We start from the raw sequence: 19,738 nt of genomic DNA on the forward strand, positions 1-19,738 counted from the left end.
CAAATAGGTTTTATTTAGGTTACTGTTTCCTGTTTGTATTTTGTTTTTTCCAAATGACAAATGCCACACCCTCAGAACAGACAACTATTTCTTATTATTGCCACAAATATCCAAATTCAGATGTGGCATTTTCCTCAGTACGCTTTTTTCCTGATAATAATTCTCAGACACTTTAATAACCTCCACCATCATCAACAACTCTATGAAAGGCAGTTTCTTATCCAGGCTTGAAAATCATTTTCTGGTATCTAACTTTGTATAACAGTTCTTCATTCCCCTAAATAATTTCTCATATTTTCAAAGTCTTCATAGTAGAATTCTTACCTGAGGGCCAGCAAACCACAGTGATAAAAATAATGCATAATTAATTCACATGCTGGCATCATCTAATGCTCATGCTGAAAGAGCATCATTTCAAGAGGTAAATAGTACAGAAACTTGTAGCTACCAGTGGAAGGCATAATTGCCTATGTGGTAAAATGAGCTTCCCTCCTTATTACACATTTTGACATAACCTTGCTTAACTTTAGTTACATCATATATAAAATGTAAAAAAATTATTACCACTTCAAAAATAAAATATTTGATCAAATTGTTTAGCCCATTGGCTAGGTCATAATAAGCAATAAATGTTAACAACAATTAACACTTAAATCTCTGTCTTCATGTTATGCTTATCCCAGCAAGAAAATAATGGTTTTGTTGAGAAAAATTTTCGACAAAACAGTTCAAGTACTTTCAATAAGAAATAAGACCCCTCTATATGTTTCATGCAAAAGACACACTTAGATATAAGAATATATACAGACTGAAAGTGAAGTGATAGGAAAAGATATTCCATGCAAATGGGAACCAAATAAACTTGAAGTAGCTATATTTATATCAGACAAAATAGACTTTAAAACAAAGACTATAAGAAACAAAAAAGGACTTTACATAGTGATAAAGGGGTCAATCCACCAATAGAATATATCATTTGTAAATATTAATGCACCCAACATAAAAGCACCTAAATATATAAATCAAATATTAACAGACCTAAAGGGAGAAATAGACACAATATAGTAATAGTAGGGGATTTTAATATCCCATTACATCAGGGGATCATCCAGACAGAATATCAATAAGAAAACATTGGCCTTACATGAATGACTTCTTAGAATAGCTAGACTTAACAGATATTTACAAAACATTCCATCTTAAAGCATAGAATACACATTCTTCTCAAGTGCACATGCAACATTTTCCAATATAGAACATATGTTAGGGCACAAAACAAGTCTTAATAAATTTAAAAAGTTTAAAATCATATCAAGCATCTTTTCTGACCACAATGATATGAAACTAGAACTAAATTACATGAAGAAAACAAGAATTCACAAATATGTGGAGATTAAACAACATGCTACTGACCAACCAGTGGGTCAAAGAGGAAAATCAAAAGAGAAATTTGAAAATTCCTTAAGACAAATGCAAATGAAAATGGAACATACGAAAATTTATAAGATGCAGATAAAAACAATTTAAGAGGGAAGTTCATAGCAATAAATGCCTACCTCAAGAAAAGTCTCAAATAAGCAACCTAACTTTATACCTCAAGGAGCTAGAGAAAGAAGAACAAATGAAGCCCAAAGAAGAAGGAAGGAAATAAAAATTAGAGCAGAAATAAATGAAGTAGAGACTAAAAAGACAACAGAAAAGATCGATGAAACTAAAAGCTTATTCTTTGAAAATATAAATAAGATTGACAAATGTTTAGCTATACTCATGAATAAAAGAGAGAGGACTCAAGTAAAATCAGACTGAAAGAGGAAATGTTACAATTAATACCACAGAAATATAAAGGACCATAAGAGACTACCATGACCAAATATATACCTACAAATTGGACAACCTAGAAGAAATGGATAAATTTCTAGAAACATACAATCTATCAGGAATCATAATGAAATGGAAAATCTGAACAGACCAGTTACTAGCAATCCAATTGTATCAGTAATCAAAAACCTCCCAACAAACAAGAGACCAATACCAGATGTTTTAGTGGTAAATTCTACCAGGCATTCAAGTAATTAATAACATTCATTCCCAAAATTTTCCAAAAACAGAGAGGGGATCTCTTCCGAGCTCATTTTTTATTGCAGCATTACATTGATACCAAAACTAGGTAGATACCACAAAAAAAAAAATCACAGGCCAATACCCCCGATGAACATAGATACAAAAATCATCAATAAAATATTAGCAAATCAAATTCAGCAATACATTAAAAGGATTAATTATACACCATGGTCAAGTAGGGTTTATTCCAGGAATGCAAGGATGGTTCAACATCCATAAATCAGTCAGTGTGATACACCATATTATCAAAATTAAGGATAAAAATCATACTATCTTCTCAATAGATGCAGAAAAAGTATTTGGCAAAATTCAACATTCATTTATGATAAAAACTCTCAACAAAGCAGGGAGCATACCTCAACATAATAAAGGCCATATGTGACAAATCCATAGTTAATATCATACTCAATGGTGAAAAGCTCAAAGCTTTTCCTCTAAGATGAGGTACAAGACAGAAATATCCACTCTCACCACTTTTATTCAAAATAGTATTGGAAGTGCTAACCAGAACAGTTAGTCAAGCAAAAGAAAGAAAAGGCTTCCAAATTAGAAAGGAAGAAGTAGAACTGTTACTATTTGCATATGACATGATATTATACAGAGAAAACCTTAAAGACTATCAAGAAATTGTTAAAATTAATAAACAGTTCAATAAATTTCAGGTTACAAAATCAGTACACGAAAATCTGCATTTCTTTACACTAATAACAAACTATTAGAAAGAGAGATTAAGAAAACCACCCCATTTACAATTGCATCAAGAAGAGTATATATCTAGGAATAAATTTAGCCAATGATGTAAATGACCTGAATATTGAAAGCTATAAGACATTAATCAAAGAAATTGAAGACAACATGGAAAGATACTCCATGCTCATGGATTAGTAAAAAATAACACTGTTAAAAAGTCCATATCTACAGCAATCTACAGATTCAATACAGTCCCTAGCTAAATGACAGTGATATTTTTTACAGTAATAGAAGAATTCTAAAATTTATAGGCAGCCACTAAAGACCCCGAGTAACAGAAGCGAACTTGAGAAAGAAGAACAAAGCTTGAGACATCACACTCCCTGATTTCAAACTGTATTAAAAAGCTATAGTAATTAAAACAGTATTGCCATAAAAGAGGTGTATAGGTTAATGGAACAGAATAAAAAGCTCAGAAATAAACCCTTTCAAATATAGTCAATTAACTTACGAAAATGGAGCTAAGTATACAATGCAGAAAGGACAGTCTCTTTGATAAATAGTTTTGGAAAATTGGACAGTCACATGGAAAATAATAAAACTGGGTCACTCTCTTATGCCATCTGTAAAAATAAATTCAAAATGGATTAAAGACTTAAATTTAGGACCCAAAGCCATAAAATTAAAAGGTAGGCATTAAGTTATTTGACATTGGTCTTAGCAATATTTTTTTTTAACCAGTTTCCTCAACTGGGCAACAAAAGCTAAAATGAAAAAGTGGGATTACATCCAACTAAAAAGTTTCTGTGCAGCAAAGAAAACCATCAAATAATGAAAAAGCAGTACACTGAATGGAAGAAAATATTTGCAAAGCATATATCTGATAAGTTAATACCAAAATATATAAAGAACTCATACAACTCAATAGCCAAAAATCCCCAACAATCTGATTAAAAACTGGGCAGGGGATCTGAATAGACATTATTCCAAAGAAGACCTGCAAATGGTCAACAGGTACATGCATGGATACTCAGCACATAAATCATCAGGGAACTGCAAATCAAAAACACAATGACATACCCCTTCAACTGTTAGAATGTTATTATCAAAAAGACAAGAAATAACAAATATTGACAAAGATGTGTAGAAAAGGGAATCCTTGTGCATTGTTTGGAATGTAAATTACTATAAGTACTATGAAAACACTACAGTGGTTCCTTAAAAAATTAAAAATAGAACTACCATATGATCCAACAATACCACTTCTGGGTATTTATTCCAAAAAAATGAAAACACTAACTTGAAAAGATATGTGCACCCCATGCTCACTGCAGCATTATTTACAATAGCCAAGATATGGAAGCAACCTAAATGTCCATTGATGGATGAATGGATAAAGAAATAGTGGTATGTGTGTGTGTGTGTGTGTGTGTGTGTGTGTGTGTGTGTGTGTTTCTGTATGTAGAATATTATTCAGCAGAAAGAAAAAATGAAATCTTGCTGTTTGTGACAACATGGATGGACTTCAAGGGTATTATGCTAGGTGAAATAAGTCAGACAGAAAAAGACAAATACTGTGTGATCTCTCTTATGTGAGGAATCTAAAAAAAATAAAAGGTCATACATATATATACAGAGAACTGATGATTCCAAGAGGTGAGAAGTGGAAGGTGGGAAAGGAAGAAGTGGGTGTGCTTCTTTTTTTTAGTTTAAATAATTTGAAAAAAATTTTTAATTAAAAAATGATAAGGAATTGAAAATATAAAAAGCAAAAAACTGGATTTGCCATCCACTGTCCACATCATCCGACATGTTTAAAGCATCACAATGTCATTGATAAAACATATATCTCCCAGCTCGTGAAACCAAATGTCAGAACTATTTATGTACTGTTCCCTTGCCAACTTTATGACCGTCCCCACCCATCTTCTATCCACCAAGGTATCGAAATGTAGCAAGATTTATTTCATCTCTGTCTCTTCTAAAGTTCTGGTCTCTTGACCCATACGTCAATTTTTCCTTTGGTTTCCTTATTGCCATCTTCCTTGTCTATTACACCATGACTTTACCCAGTGAATAGTATTTGCTTTGCCCCATAGCCTTCAGGAAGGAGGCTGTTCATCTTAATCCCAAACTCTAGACCATTATCATGACCCTGGGGTGAAGGGGAAAAATGGGATTTGTAGTTTACAGCTTAGTGTCCTAAGTTACCTGTCTGAGACTGTGTTATGTATGTCGAATAACTGCGTTTTGAAAGATCTGGTAATTGAGTTTTCAACTACAGTAGCCCTCCACTGAATCTTGTTCTTATATGATAAAGTATTTAATCAATCATAGTCTTCCATTTTACAAAAATCTGTTTTAATTATTATTTTGTTATGACAGTGTTTCACTAAATGAGCTTGTTGAATTAAAGATGCTTGAGTAAATGACAGACAACAATTAGGGAAATACAACCAGTCGTATGATATTTATATGACAAATTATTAATTGTGTATTGTTAGGGTGAAAATCTTGGCATGTATACCTACTATTGGGGTAATTTCTTTTTATTATGATAGATGTTAACTTCTTTTTGCCTATACTGTTACAAGGCATTATGGAACAGATATATAAGTATGCCTAAAATACATTGTATTCTAGTCAGCAATAGAAGCTTTTTATGTTTCAAATATCTTCACCATGATAACCAGTATTTGGGAAGACGACAACTGCATGATCTTCTTCATTCCCCATCATTCCTTTTCTAAAGTCCTTTCTCTTAATTTCACATTATAAACTAGGGTAATAAAAAATGGGCCAATATAAGGAAACTCTTGTTAACAAGAAAATTGAAAAATCGATTGTAATCAAGATTAATTTCTTTTCACCAGTATTAATTGTAAGTATATTTTATTTAAAAATTTTTTTAAATGTGCATATTCATAGGGTCTACCTGCGAATGCGTATATCCTACCTTAGAATGCAATATACGCATAAAGCCTCAAGAAAATGTGAAATCATACAAAAATTTTATAAGCATTTATTTTGAATCTAATTTCTTAGATAAGTACATAATTTGTAAGCAGGAACCTATCCCCTTTGAGTATCCAAGTACTTCAAAATTTTTTCTCAGTTAGTTTCAAACAACCTCTATTTGTCACATTCAAACAGGTGCAGCTGGTGGTGTGGCCTGTGGGTTATGTGATTCTGCTGTGAGATTTGAATTTACCCAGAACTTATTTCATTCTGAAATCCTGGAATCTAGCCTCATTTAGCTCTCTAACTACATCATTTAATTGAAGAGAAAGATTGTACTTTCCAAGAACTATTTTAAAGGTATAATTAACATTCAGCCATAATTTAGCTGGTTTGTATTTGCATTTGTTTTTTTCCTGTCAAACGTGGACTGTTTTGCATTTGCCCTTATTGAATTCCATTTTGAAAAGAAAATTTGAGTGAAGAGCTCTTTCTCGGATTTGGGAAAAGTCAATGATGAGTGAGACAGTGTTGAAGTTAATAATTCATAGGCTTGTTTAGAGATCTGGGAAAGGCAGTGGCAACATGGAGAGAGATGATTTTTTTTTTTTTTGAGAGGGCATCTCTCATATTTATTGATCAAATGGTTGTTAGCAACAATAAAATTCAGTATAGGGGGGTCAATGCTCAATGTACAATCATTAATCCATCTCAAGTCTAATTCTCGTCAGTCTCCAATCTTCTGAAGCATAACAAACAAGTTCTTACATGGTGAACAAATTCTTGCACAGTGAATAAATTCTTACATGGTGAAGAGTACAAGGGCATTCATCACAGAAACTTTCGGTTTTGATCATGCATTATGACCTATAAACAATCAGGTCAAATATGAATATTCGTTTGATTTTTGTACTTGATTTATATGTTGATCCCACATTTCTCCTATTATTATTATTATTATTATTTTTAATAAAATGCTGAAGTGGTAGGTAGATGCAAGATAAAGGTAGAAAACATAGTTTAGTACTGTAAGAGGGCAAATGTAGATGATCAGATGATCAGGTGTGTGCCTATGGACCAAGTATTAATCCAGGCTAGACAAGGGCAGCAAGACATCCACGGATGCAGAAGATTTCTCTCAAAGCAGGGGGGGTGAGGTTCTGAGCCTCACCTCTGTTGATCCCCAAATTCTCACCTGATGGCCCCCCTGCGACTGTGCCTGTCTTAGGTTGTTCCTCCCTTGAGGAATCTTACCCGTCTCTGGCTAACCAGCCATCTTCCGGGGCCATACAGGGAAATGTAAAGTTGGTAAGTGAGAGAGAAGCCATATTGTTTGAAAAGGTTAGCTTTTTACTTCTTTGCAGATTTATGCCCTGTGGCTTCTATGCCCAGCACTTGTCTCGAGGTATCTTTACCACCTGGAGGAATTATGATACTCGGTAAATTCGATATGAGGCACGAATTCTGTTTAAGGGTTGTAATTAGGAAGGAAGAAGAAAAGCTATAGATGTAGCATATGAAGGAAACATGGGAGGATTGATTATTTCTTTGACATATCTTCTTGTAGAGTACCTTAAGTATGTATAGGTTTTAAACTACTGACTAATTTGCACACACATATTAACATAATAGGAATACGGTGACATAAACAAAGCAAATCTATAATTACCATCCATCTCCAGTGAAGCCAAGAAAACCATTTAGGCACCCTAGGCATTTGTGAAAATTTATCTATGATATGATGGATATTGTCCAACTGTACTTGAACCATCAGACAAATTAAAGCAGCCCATTTCTGGGATCTGTTCACATCCCATATATTCTTTTAACCATAGATAGTCTATAGTCATGAGATTTTGGAGTGCTACAACTTGCACCCCTCCCAACTCCTGGTTGAGTTCCAACAGTACAGATCCAGTCAAATTCGTTGTCTCACTGTATGCACATGCCAGCCTAGACATCTCCCTCCTCATTCCAATGGCAAGTCCAGGAGACGGTGGGCTGGATGCAGCCACAACCGCAGCATCGTCCGGATCCCTGTGGAGGCTTTTTGATGATCATCCCCGGCACAAGTCCCCCAGAGAGTGCTGATGACGGAAGCTCCTCCTCATATCGTATTTTAGTTCATTTTCCGGGTATCCAAGCTAGGCCTTGATCTTCTGCGTAGAAACAAACAGACCCTTTGCCCACACTTTGACATGCCCTCTATACCACTGTGCAGAACTCATTGGAGGTCAGAACACAATAACTGCTTTTTCTTTTTTTTTTTAATTGAGAGAAAGGAATATTATCAGAAAAGAGTACCTCCATAGCTGATCATCTGACACCCTTTAAGTGATCAACATTAAGGATATTTAAAGCATGCGTTGATCTTTGATTTACCAATAGTTTTATCCTGTTAAGGAGTAATCTCCCTTTTCTTTCTTTCTTTCCTTTTTTTTTTTTTTTTTTTTTTTTAATTTTTAATCTACACTTACATGAAGAATACTATGTTTACTATGCTCTCCCCTATATCAGGTCCCCCCTAACAACCACATTACGGTTACTGTCCATCAGCTTAGCAAAATGTTGTAGAGTCACTACTTGTCCTCTCTGTGTTGTGCAGCCCACTCTCCCCTTTCTCCCTTCCCCCCATGCATGCTAATCTTAATACCCCCTTTCTTCTTCCCCCCCCTTATCCCTCCCTGCCCACCCATCCTCCCCAGTTCCTTTCCCTCTGGTACCTGTTAGTCCATTTTTGGGTTCTTTAATTCCGCTGCTGTTTTGTTCCTTCAGTTTTTCCTTTGTTCTTATACTCTTCAGATGAGTGAAATCATTTGGTATTTCTCTTTCTCCGCTTGGCTTATTTCACTGAGCATAATACTCTCCAGCTCCATCCATGTTGCTGCAAATGGTTGGATTTTTCCACTTCTTATGGCTGAGTAGTATTCCATTGTGTATATGTACCAAATCTTCTTTATCCATTCATCTACCGATGGACATTTAGGTTGCTTCCAATTCTTGGCTATTGTAAATAGTGCTGCGATAAACATAGGGGTGCATCTGTCTTTCTCAAACTTGATTGCTGCGTTCTTAGGGTAAATTCCTACGAGTGGAATTCCTGGGTCAAATGGTAGGTCTGTTTTGAGCATTTTGATGCACCTCCATACTGCTTTCCACAATGGTTGAACTAATTTACATTCCCACCAGCAGTGTAGGAGGGTTCCCCTTTCTCCACAGCCTCGCCAACATTTGTTGTTGTTTGTCTTTTGGATGGCAGCTATCCTTACTGGTGTGAGGTGATACCTCATTATAGTTTTAATTTGCATTTCTCTGATAATTAGCGATGTGGAGCATCTTTTCATGTGTCTCTTGGCCATCTGTATTTCTTTTTTGGAGAACTGTCTGTTCCGTTCCTCTGCCCATTTTTTAATTTGGTTATTTGTTTTTTGTTTGTTGAGGCGTGTGAGCTCTTTATATATTCTGGATGTCAAGCCTTTATAGGATCTGTCATTTTCAAATATATTCTCCCATACTGTAGGGTTCCTTTTTGTTCTATTGATGGTGTCTTTCGCTATACAGAAGCTTTTCAGTTTAATGTAGTCCCACTTGCTCATTTTTTGCTATTGTTTTCCTTGCCCGGGGAGATATGTTCAAGAAGAGGTCACTCATGTTTATGTCTAAGAGGTTTTTGCCTATGTTTTTTTCCAAGAGTTTAATGGTTTCATGACTTACATTCAGGTCTTTGATCCATTTTGAGTTTACCTTTGTATATGGGGTTAGACAATGGTCCAGTTTCATTCTCCTACATGTAGCTGTCCAGTTTTGCCAGCACCATCTGTTGAAGAGACTGTCATTTTGCCATTGTATGTCCATGGCTCCTTTATCAAATATTAATTGACCATATATGTTTGGGTTAATTTCTGGGGTCTCTAATCTGTTCCACTGGTCTGTGGCTCTGTTCTTGTGCCAGTACCAAATTGTCTTGATTACTATGGCTTTGTAGTAGAGCTTGAAGTTGGGGAGTGAGATCCCCCCTACTTTATTCTTCTTTTTCAGGATTGCTTTGGCTATTCGGGGTCTTTGGTGTTTCCATATGAATTTTTGAATTATTTGTTCCAATTCATTGAAGAATGTTGCTGGTAATTTGAGAGGGATTGCATCAAATCTGTGTATTGCTTTGGGCAGGATGGCCATTTTGACGATATTAATTCTTCCTAGCCATGAGCATGGGATGAGTTTCCATTTATTAGTGTCCCCTTTAATTTCTCTTAAGAGTAACTTGTAGTTTTCAGAGTATAAGTCTTTCACTTCTTTAATTAGGTTTATTCCTAGGTATTTTATTCTTTTTGATGCAATGGTGAATGGAATTGTTTTCCTGATTTCTCTTTCTATTGATTCGTTGTTAGTGTATAAGAAAGCTACAGATTTCTGTGTGTTAATTTTGTATCCTGCAACTTTGCTGTATTCCGATATCAGTTCTAGTAGTTTTGGAGTGGAGTCTTTAGGGTTTTTTATGTACAGTATCATATCATCTGCAAATAGTGACAGTTTAACTTCTTCTTTACCAATCTGGATTCCTTGTATTTCTTTGTTTTGTCTGATTGCAGTGGCTAGGACCTCCAGTACTATGTTAAATAACAGTGGGGAGAGTGGGCATCCCTGTCTGGTTCCCGATCTCAGAGGAAATGCTTTCAGCTTCTCGCTGTTCAGTATAATGCTGGCTGTGGGTTTATCATATATGGCCTTTATTATGTTGAGATACTTGCCCTCTATTCCCATTTTGCTGAGAGTTTTTATCATGAATGGATGTTGAATTTTGTCAAATGCTTTTTCAGCATCTATGGAGATGATCATGTGGTTTTTGTCTTTCTTTTTGTTCATGTGGTGGATGATGTTGATGGATTTTCAAATGTTGTACCATCCTTGCATCCCTGGGATGAACCCCACTTGGTCATGGTGTATGATCCTTTTGATATACTGTTGAATTCTGTTTGCTAATATTTTATTGAGTATTTTTGCATCTACATTCATCAGGGATATTGGTCTGTAATTTTCTTTTTTGGTGGGGTCTTTGCCTGGTTTTGGTATTAGGGTTATGTTGGCCTCATAGAATGAGTTTGGGAGTATTCCCTCTTCTTCTATTTTGTGGAACACTTTAAGGAGAATGGGTATTATGTCTTCTCTGTGTGTCTGATAAAATTCCGAGTTAAATCCGTCCGGCCCCGGGGTTTTGTTCTTGGGTAGTTTTTTGATTACTGTTTCAATTTCTTTGCTTGTAATTGGTTTGTTTAACTTTTGTGTTTCTTCCTTGGTCAGTCTTGGGAGGTTGTATTTTTCTAGGAAGTTGTCCATTTCTTCCAGGTTTTCCAGCTTTTTGGCATATAGGTTTTCATAGTAGTCTTTAATAATTCTTTGTATTTCTGTGGAGTCTGTCGTGATTTTTCCATTCTCATTTCTGATTATGTTGATTTGTGTTGACTCTCTTTTTCTCTTAATAAGTTGGGCTAGAGGCTTATCTATTTTGTTTATTTTCTCAAAGAACCAGCTCCTGGTTTCGTTGATTTTTGCTATTGTTTTATTCTTCTCAATTTTGTTTATTTCTTCTCTGATCTTTATTATGTCCCTCCTTCTGCTGACTTTAGGCCTAATTTGTTCTTCTTTTTCCAGTTTTAATAATTGTGATGTTACACTATTCATTTGGGATTGTTCTTCCTTCTTCAAGTGTGCCTGGATTGCTATATACTTTCCTCTTAAGACTGCTTTCGCTGCATCCCACAGAAGTTGGGGCTTAGTGTTGTTGTTGTCATTTGTTTCTATATATTCCTTGATCTCTATTTTGATTTGTTCATTGATCCATTGATTATTTAGTAGCATGTTGTTAAGCCTCCATGTGTTTGTGAGCCTTTTTGTTTTCTTTGTAGAATTTATTTCTACTTTCATACCTTTGTGGTCTGAAAAATTGGTTGGTAGAATTTCAATATTTTGGAATTTACTGAGGCTCTTTTTGTGAGCTAGTATGTGGTCTATTCTGGAGAATGTTCCATGTGCACTTGAGAAGAATGTATATCCTGTTGCTTTTGGATGTAGAGTTCTATAGATGTCTATTAGGTCCATCTGTTCTAGTGTGTTGTTCAGTGCCTGTGTGTCTTTACTTATTTTCTGCCCGGTGGATCTATCCTTTGGGGTGAGTGGTGTGTTGATGTCTCCTAAAATGAATGAATTGCAGTCTATTTCCCTCTTTAGTTCTGTTAGTATTTGCTTCACATATGCTGGTGCTCCTGTATTGGGTGCATATATATTTAGAACGGTTATATCCTCTTGTTGGACTGAGCCCTTTATCATTATGTAATATACTTCTTTATCTCTTATTACTTTCCTTGTTTTGAAGTCTATTTTGTCTGATATTAGTACTGCAACCCCTGCTTTCTTCTCACTGTTGTTTGCCTGAAATATGTTTTTCCATCCCTTGACTTTTAGTCTATGCTTATCTTTGGGTTTGAGGTGAGTTTCTTGTAAGCAGCATATAGATGGGTCTTGCTTTTTTATCCATTCTATTACTCTATGTCTTTTGATTGGTGCATTAAGTCCATTTACATTTAGGGTGACTATTGAGAGATATGTACTTATTGCCATTGCAGGCTTTAGACTCGTGGTTACCAAAGGTTCAAGGTTAGCTTCTTTAGTATCTTACTGCCTAACTTAGCTCACTTATTGAGCTGTTATATACACTGTCTGGAGATTCTTTTCTTCTCTCCCTTCTTATTCCTCCTCCTCCCTTCTTCATATGTTGTGTGTTTTGTTCTGTGCTCTTTTTAGGGGTGCTCCCATCTAGAGCAGTCCCTGTAGGATGCCCTGTAGTGGTGGTTTGTGGGAAGCAAATTCCCTCAGCTTTTGGTTGTGAAGCAAATTCCCTCAGCTTTTGCTTGTCTGGGAATTGTTTAATCCCGCCATCATATTTAAATGATAGTCGTGCTGAATACAGTATCCTTGTTTCAAGGCCCTTCTGTTTCATTGCATTAAGTATATCATGCCATTCTCTTCTGGCCTGTAGGGTTTCTGTCGAGAAGTCTGATGTTAGCCTGATGGGTTTTCCTTTATAGGTGACCTTTTTCTCTCTAGCTGCCTTTAAAACTCTTTCCTTGTCCTTGATCCTTGCCATTTTAATTACTATGTGTCTTGGTGTTGTCCTCCTTGGATCCTTTCTGTTGGGAGTTCTGTGTAATTCCATGGTCTGTTCGATTATTTCCTCCCCCAGTTTGGGAAAGTTTTCAGCAATTATTTCTTCAAAGAGACTTTCTATCCCTTTTCCTCTTTCTTCCTCTTCTGGTATCCCTATAATACGAATATTATTCCTTTTGTATTGGTCACATATTTCTCTTAGTGTTGTTTCATTCCTGGAGATCCTTTTATCTCTCTCTATGTCAGCTTCTATACGTTCCTGTTCTCTGGCTTCTATTCCTTCAATGGCCTCTTGCATCTTATCCATTCTGCTTATAAATCCTTCCAGGGATTGTTTCACTTCTGTGATCTCCTTCCTGACATCTGTGATCTCCTTCCGGACTTCATCCCACTGCTCTTGCATTTTTCTCTGCATCTCATCCCACTGCTCTTGCATTTTTCTCTGCATCTCATCCCATTGCTCTTGCATTTTTTTCTGCATCTCCGTCAGCATGTTCGTGACTTTTATTTTGAATTCTTTTTCAGGAGGACTGGTTAGGTCTGTCTCCCTCTCAGGTGTTGTCTCTGTGATCTTTATCTGCCTGTAGTTTTGCCTTTTCGTGGTGATAGAGATAGTTTGCAGATCTGGTACAAGTGACCGCTGGAAGAGCTTCCCTTCTTGTTGGTTTGTGGCCTTCTCCTGGGAGAATAGCGACGTCTAGTGGCTTGTGCTGGGCAGCTGTGTGCAGACAGGGCTTCTGCTTCCTGCCCAGTTGCTTTGGGGTTTATCTCCACTGTTGCTGTGGGCTTGGCCTGGCTGGGGCTGTTCCTCCAAAATGGTGGAGCCCCGTTGGAGGGGGAGCGGCCGGGAGGCTATTTATCTCCGTAAGGGGCCTCTGTGCTCCCTGCTGCCCAGGGGGTTAGAGTGCCCAGAGATCCCCAGATTCCCTGCCTCTGGTCTAAGTGACCTGTCCTGCCCCTTTAAGACTTCCAAAAAGCACTCTCCAAACCAAAACAACAACAGCAGCAATGAGAGAGGGAACAGAAAGGAAAAAAAAAAGGAAAAAACACGCGATTTTTTTTTTTTTGTCCTCAGGTGCCGGTCCCAGGCACCCGCTCACTGGTCCTGCTGCCCTGTCTCCCTAGCACCAGGGTCCCTGTCCTTTCAAGGCTTCCAAAAAGCACCCACCCACCTGTCCCTCAGGGAAGGAACGCTCAATATTCTTTGTCCTCAGGCGCTGATCCCAGGCACCCGCTCACCAGTCCCGCCGCCCTGCCTCCCTAGCACCGGGGTCCCTGTCCCTTTAAGGTTTCCAAAAAGCACTCGCCAAAAAGAGAGAAAAAAAGGGGAAAAACGCGCGATTTCCTCCGTCCTCAGGTGCCGGTCTCAGGCACCCGCCCACCAGTCCCACAGGGAAAAATGCGCGATATTCTTTGTCCTCAGGCACCGGTCCCAGGCACCCGCTCACCAGTCCCGCCTCCCTGCCTCCCTAGCACTGGGGTCCCTGTCCCTTTTAGGCTTCCAAAAAGCACTCACAAAAAAGAGAAAGAAAAAGGGAAAAACGAGCGTTTTCCTCTGTCCTCAAGTGCCGGTCTCAGGCACCCGCCCCCCAGTCCCGCAGGGAAAAACGTGGGATATTCTTTGTCCTCAGGCGACGGTCCCAGGCACCCGCTCACCAGTCCCGCCACCCTGCCTCCCTAGCACCGGAGTCCCTGACCCTTTAAGGCTTCCAAAAAGGGCTCGCCAAAAAGAGAAAAAAAAAAGGGGAAAAACACGTGATTTCCTCCGCCTCAAGCGCCGGTCTCAGGCACCCGCCCACCGGTCCCGCAGGGAGAAACGCGGGATATTCTTCGTCCTCAGGCGCCGGTCCCAGGCACCTGCTCACCGGTCCCGCCACCCTGCCTCCCTAGCAACGGGGGCCCGTCCCTTTAAGGCTTCCAAAAAGCACTTGCCAAAAAAAAACCGCTCCGGTTTCTTTCCACCCGCCTGGAGCCGGGGGGAGGGGCGCTCGGGTCCCGCCGGGCCGGGGCTTGTATCTTACCCCCTTCGCAAGGCGCTGGGTTCTTGCAGGTGTGGATGTGTTCTGGATGTTGTCCTGTGTCCTGTGGTCTCTATTTTAGGAAGATTTTTCTTTGGTATATTTTCATAGCTGTATGTGTTTTTGGGAGGAGATTTCCACTGCTCTACTCACGCCGCCATCCTGGCTCCGCCCCTCAGAGAGTTGATTTTTAAATTAAACAATCTTTGAACATTCTACATAAAAAATATTTATTTATTTTAAAAGAAATAACAATACCTCCGAAGAGACATCGAATATTTATAATTAATTTTATCAGTTCCAATTTATTTATTTTCCAGACATCACATGAATCTTGAGAACTAGTACACCTCCAGTGGAGTTTTTTGTTGGTTTATTTTGCTTTACTATGAACAGTATGGTAAGAATCACCTGACTCTAAGATGATGTTCCTAAATTGCTTCGAAAATTCGGATGAATTTTAAATATTGATAATATAACCAGGTGTTTCCCATCCACAGATATCAGCTTGTTTGGTTCTTATTGCTTATAACTGTGTAAATGTTTGAATTTTTTTTACACATGCACATTGAATTGCTACTACTTTCCAATGCTTAGGGTAGGTGCTTTACAGGTCACTAGAAAGATCAGAGCTGTTTTTATTCTTCCAGTTGAAAACATTTTTGTTTGTAATTTTTCCACTATCCTTGCCTTGGGTTTGAAGTTTGCAGAGAAAATCAGTTCTAAAAACTGAATTCTTTATTGGTTCAAATCAATCCATTGGATTGGCTTATTTCTGTGAAAAACACTCAAAATGTTTTTTGGCCTTTTGTGAAGCACTGGTACAAAATTTCACTTACAATCTGTCTTGTCATTATATGATCATAGGAGTAAAAGAAGCAGTTTTAAAGGACTTGTTCACACCCTGGCAACAGTTGGGCCACTGTCTCCTTGCGAGACGGGACTCCAGTCACCAGAGAAGCAGTGTTTCAAAGTCCATGCATTAGGTCTTCATGTGTTTTTTTTTTTTCTTTTTCTTTTTTTTAGGGGAAAGCGCAAAAACAGTCCCCCACTACCAGAAATGATGCAGTCGAGTTTCCCACATTTGGGGAAATCGCAGGGGTCCGCACGTCCGGAGTGCAATGGGTAAGCCTCGCCCTGGGAAAATCCCCCTTCATGATCATGGTATTTCCCCTGCCAGGTAAATATCTCTCTTCATGTCTTTTAATGTTCAATGTAGTTTTTCTTTTATGTTGGGTTGATTTCAGCATTCCAAAATGTTGTTTGTATGGCTTATGAGCTTGGAGGCAAAGTTTTGAATTTAGTCTCTGAGTTCTTTCCCCAAGTTTCTAGAATAATGTAAGTATAGGATGGGTGAAGGAGAATCCAAACAGGGTGAGCATCAGGCTCACATCCAAGCCACCAAAATTATTTCCATATTTGTTATATTGAATTCATGGACTTATTCTTTAAAAAAAAACAAATAGGCATCAAATTTAAATAATAGAAATTAAGGAAATTTGCTAGTTATATTTGGATTTGATAATAACATGTCAGTTAATTTACCATAATATTAGGAAATATTTATATAATTCTTAAAATATATTCTAGGCATTTTTACACATACTTACTATCATTTAATTCTTATTGAAAAACTATGAATTTTCTCATTTGTTAATGAGAGTGAAGTTCAAACCCTGAAGCTTCAGGATAGTGTAAAAAAGGATTTGAGTTTAGGTAGTCTGCCTCCATGTGGAGTCCACGTTATTGACCTGAACACTATGGTATATTCAGTTTGGAATACTTTGCTTCAGAAAAGCTGTTAGAGATCACATGTAAAGTCAACTAGAGAATCATGGTTTAATAGCCACATTCCTTCCCCTACCCCATATACATTAATAGGAAATAATTAAACATAATCCATTTGTTTAAGAGCACATCAGTAAATTGATGAAGCCATGGAGACCCTGTATTATTAGCCTACTGATTCCATTTGGATGCTGTGGGACTAAGGCAGCAAGTAAATAGAACCTAATAGTAAGTATTCAATAAATATTGTTATTGAATTTTCTGTGGAAAATGACACACAGCTCAGTTCATTGGAAAGTTATAGAACTAGGATTCATAAAAGCCTTATTAATTGATGTAAGAAAGAAGTCATGTTCATTGCAACCATCCCCATTTTATAGAGAAAGATACTTCGGAATCCTATAGATTAAGTGACTTATTCAAGGCTTAAAGAAGTAAAAACTGGCAGAAATTCTGTAGGTCATCTCAGTTTTCTGTTTTTTCATTTCTTCATAGGCAAAACAAGTATACATATAGGGGAAAAAAAGATGGATATCTACAATTTTGGTCGTGTCAGCATTTTCAGACTCATCTACCAAACCTTGAAGTGGTTGAGCTGCCTTTACATGAGTTATGTCCCATGCAGGACAGATTAAGAATAGGATTTCAGGATCCATTGATTAATATAGTGGATCAGTGTCCTGCTTACAAGCCAACTCTTCTCAACTCCACCCAACCCAACCAACATCATAATATTTATGTACTTCTGCTTTCAAGGATGTTAGCCAGGGCACCATCCAAACAGTCAGGAGGGTACAATTCTCAAATTACCAGGTCTGCCCAAGGTTACACACAGTGTGAGGATGGCTTTGCACCACCAGTTACTAGAGCCTGCACTTTTTTGCCAGAAAAGCCTGGATTGACCAAAATATCAACTCGTGCTGAATCACTTTGCTTTCTCGATGTTTCCTGTGTGCCAACCACAGATGGTCACTTTTTTTTTTTTAAGATAGTCACTTTCAATGTGGATGCCACCCAATTGGTTATTTTTTTATTTTTTATTTTTATTTATTTTTATTAAGGTATGATTTATATACACTCTTATGAAGGTTTCACATGAAAAAACAATGTGGTTACTACATTTACCCATATTATCAAGTTCCCACCCATACCCCAGTGCAGTCACTGTCCATCAGTGTAGTAAGATGCCACAGATCCACTATGTGCCTTCTCTGTGCTACACTGTTCTCCCCGTGATCCCCCACACCACGTGTACTAAACATAATACCCCTCAATCCCCTTCTCCCTCCCTCCCCAGCCGCCCTCCCACACCCCTCTCCTTTGGTAACCACTAGTTCGTTCTTGGAGTCTCTGAGTCTGCTGCCATTTTGTTTCTTCAGTTTTGCTTCATTGTTATACTCCACACATGAGGGAAATCACTTGGCATTTGTCTTTCTCCGCCTGGCTTATTTCACTGAGCATAATGTCCTCCAGCTCCATCCATGTTATTGCAAATGATAGGATTTGTTTCTTTCTTATGGCCGAATAGTATTCCATCATGTATATGTACCACATCTTCTTTATCCATTCATCTACTGATGGACACTTAGGTTGCTTCCATATCTTGGCTATTGTAAAAAGTGCTGTGATGAACATAGGGGTGCATATGTCTTTTTGAATCTGAGAAGTTGTATTCTTTAGGTAAATTCCAAGGAATGGGATTCCCAGTCAAATGGTATTTCTATTTTAGTTTTTTGAGAAACTTCCATATTGCTTTCCACGTGGCTGAACTAGCTTATAATCCCCCAATTGTTTATTATGGAGATGGTATCAATGGCAGAGGTAGTGTGAAAACTCTTCAGAAAATACAAAGAAAACTATCTAGTTCCTGTTTAAGTAATTAAGAAGATAAGCTTTTCTATTTGTTAACTTTGTTCCATTTAGTTCACTAATTTCTTTTAATTTATCATTTGTGTATATTATTCTCTTCTCATTTCAAAAAACTTAGCATGGATGTTTCTGACATTTTTGTTTTATGATGTTATTATTAAAAAATATTCTAAATACATATTATAAATATATTTTTTGAGTACCTATGGTGTTCTAGGGTCTATAGAAACAGTCTGTATCAATTGTCATATAATTCACAAGGCCACTGCCTTTGGCTGCTCTTTTTCCCATTATATGATGAGAAACTAGAACCTTAGAAGGCTGACTGGCTTCTCTGGCATGAAGCAAGTAAAGAGATAAAATAAGGATGTGAATAACATTGTGTTCTGTATTCTTTTCAGCCACAGTGGGCATATAGCACTGTAGGTTACTACTTCTGGCACATTTGCTCATTTGCATAAACTAGGTTTCTCTGTAATTCTTCCAGCTCTTGACACAGAAGTTGAGCATAACTTTAATTATGAAAGCAGTGTTTACTTCTTTTCACAATTATCAGCATTGTTTTCTCTGATGCAAATCAAATTTTTGCCTTTGACAGAATAGAAGCAATTTTTTTCTGTGTGTGTTTTAATATGTTTGAGACCAACTTAATCAATAGAGCTGCCAGAGTATTCCTTTGTTCTCAGTATTACCGAGGAGTTTTGTTTTCTTTTTCTTCTGTAGGAATAATAATAATAACCTTTAATATATTTTATAACATAAACTCCTTATTGGCAAATAAAAACAACCTCATGCATTTCATTTACCTCAGGAAGTATGAGATGTTGAATAGTTTGAATATATCAGATAGTTAGAGAAGATTAAGGAATACAAATCTATAAGCTTATGATGTGTTCCTGGCATTTTGCTCTTTGAATGACTGTTTCTGCCATTTACCAACAGTTACCTTATTAGCACCTGAAACTCACTGCCCTCTAAAAAAGACTGTAATCCCACTTATAGTTAGCTGCAATCTCCAAAATCAGGTTTTATTAAGAGAGTAATTATCACATATGGTACTTCTTTCTTACTCTATTAATCATTGTCTTCAGTTATTCTAGTAGTAAAACAAAAGAGAAAAAAATAATGTGATG

General features: G+C 37.3%; 1 non-coding gene across 1 annotated transcript; it reads right to left on the reverse strand.

The window, feature by feature from the left end:
* Positions 1-15,971: 15,971 nt before the first annotated feature.
* On the reverse strand, positions 15,972-16,136 carry LOC118972669 (U1 spliceosomal RNA). The gene has a single exon (XR_005061742.2). It is a non-coding gene; the product is annotated as a U1 spliceosomal RNA (small nuclear RNA).
* Between the last annotated feature and the right edge of the window lie 3,602 nt (positions 16,137-19,738).

The sequence above is a fragment of the Manis javanica genome, chromosome 6 (assembly GCF_040802235.1).
Source record: "Manis javanica isolate MJ-LG chromosome 6, MJ_LKY, whole genome shotgun sequence".
Classification (NCBI taxonomy): domain Eukaryota; kingdom Metazoa; phylum Chordata; class Mammalia; order Pholidota; family Manidae; genus Manis; species Manis javanica.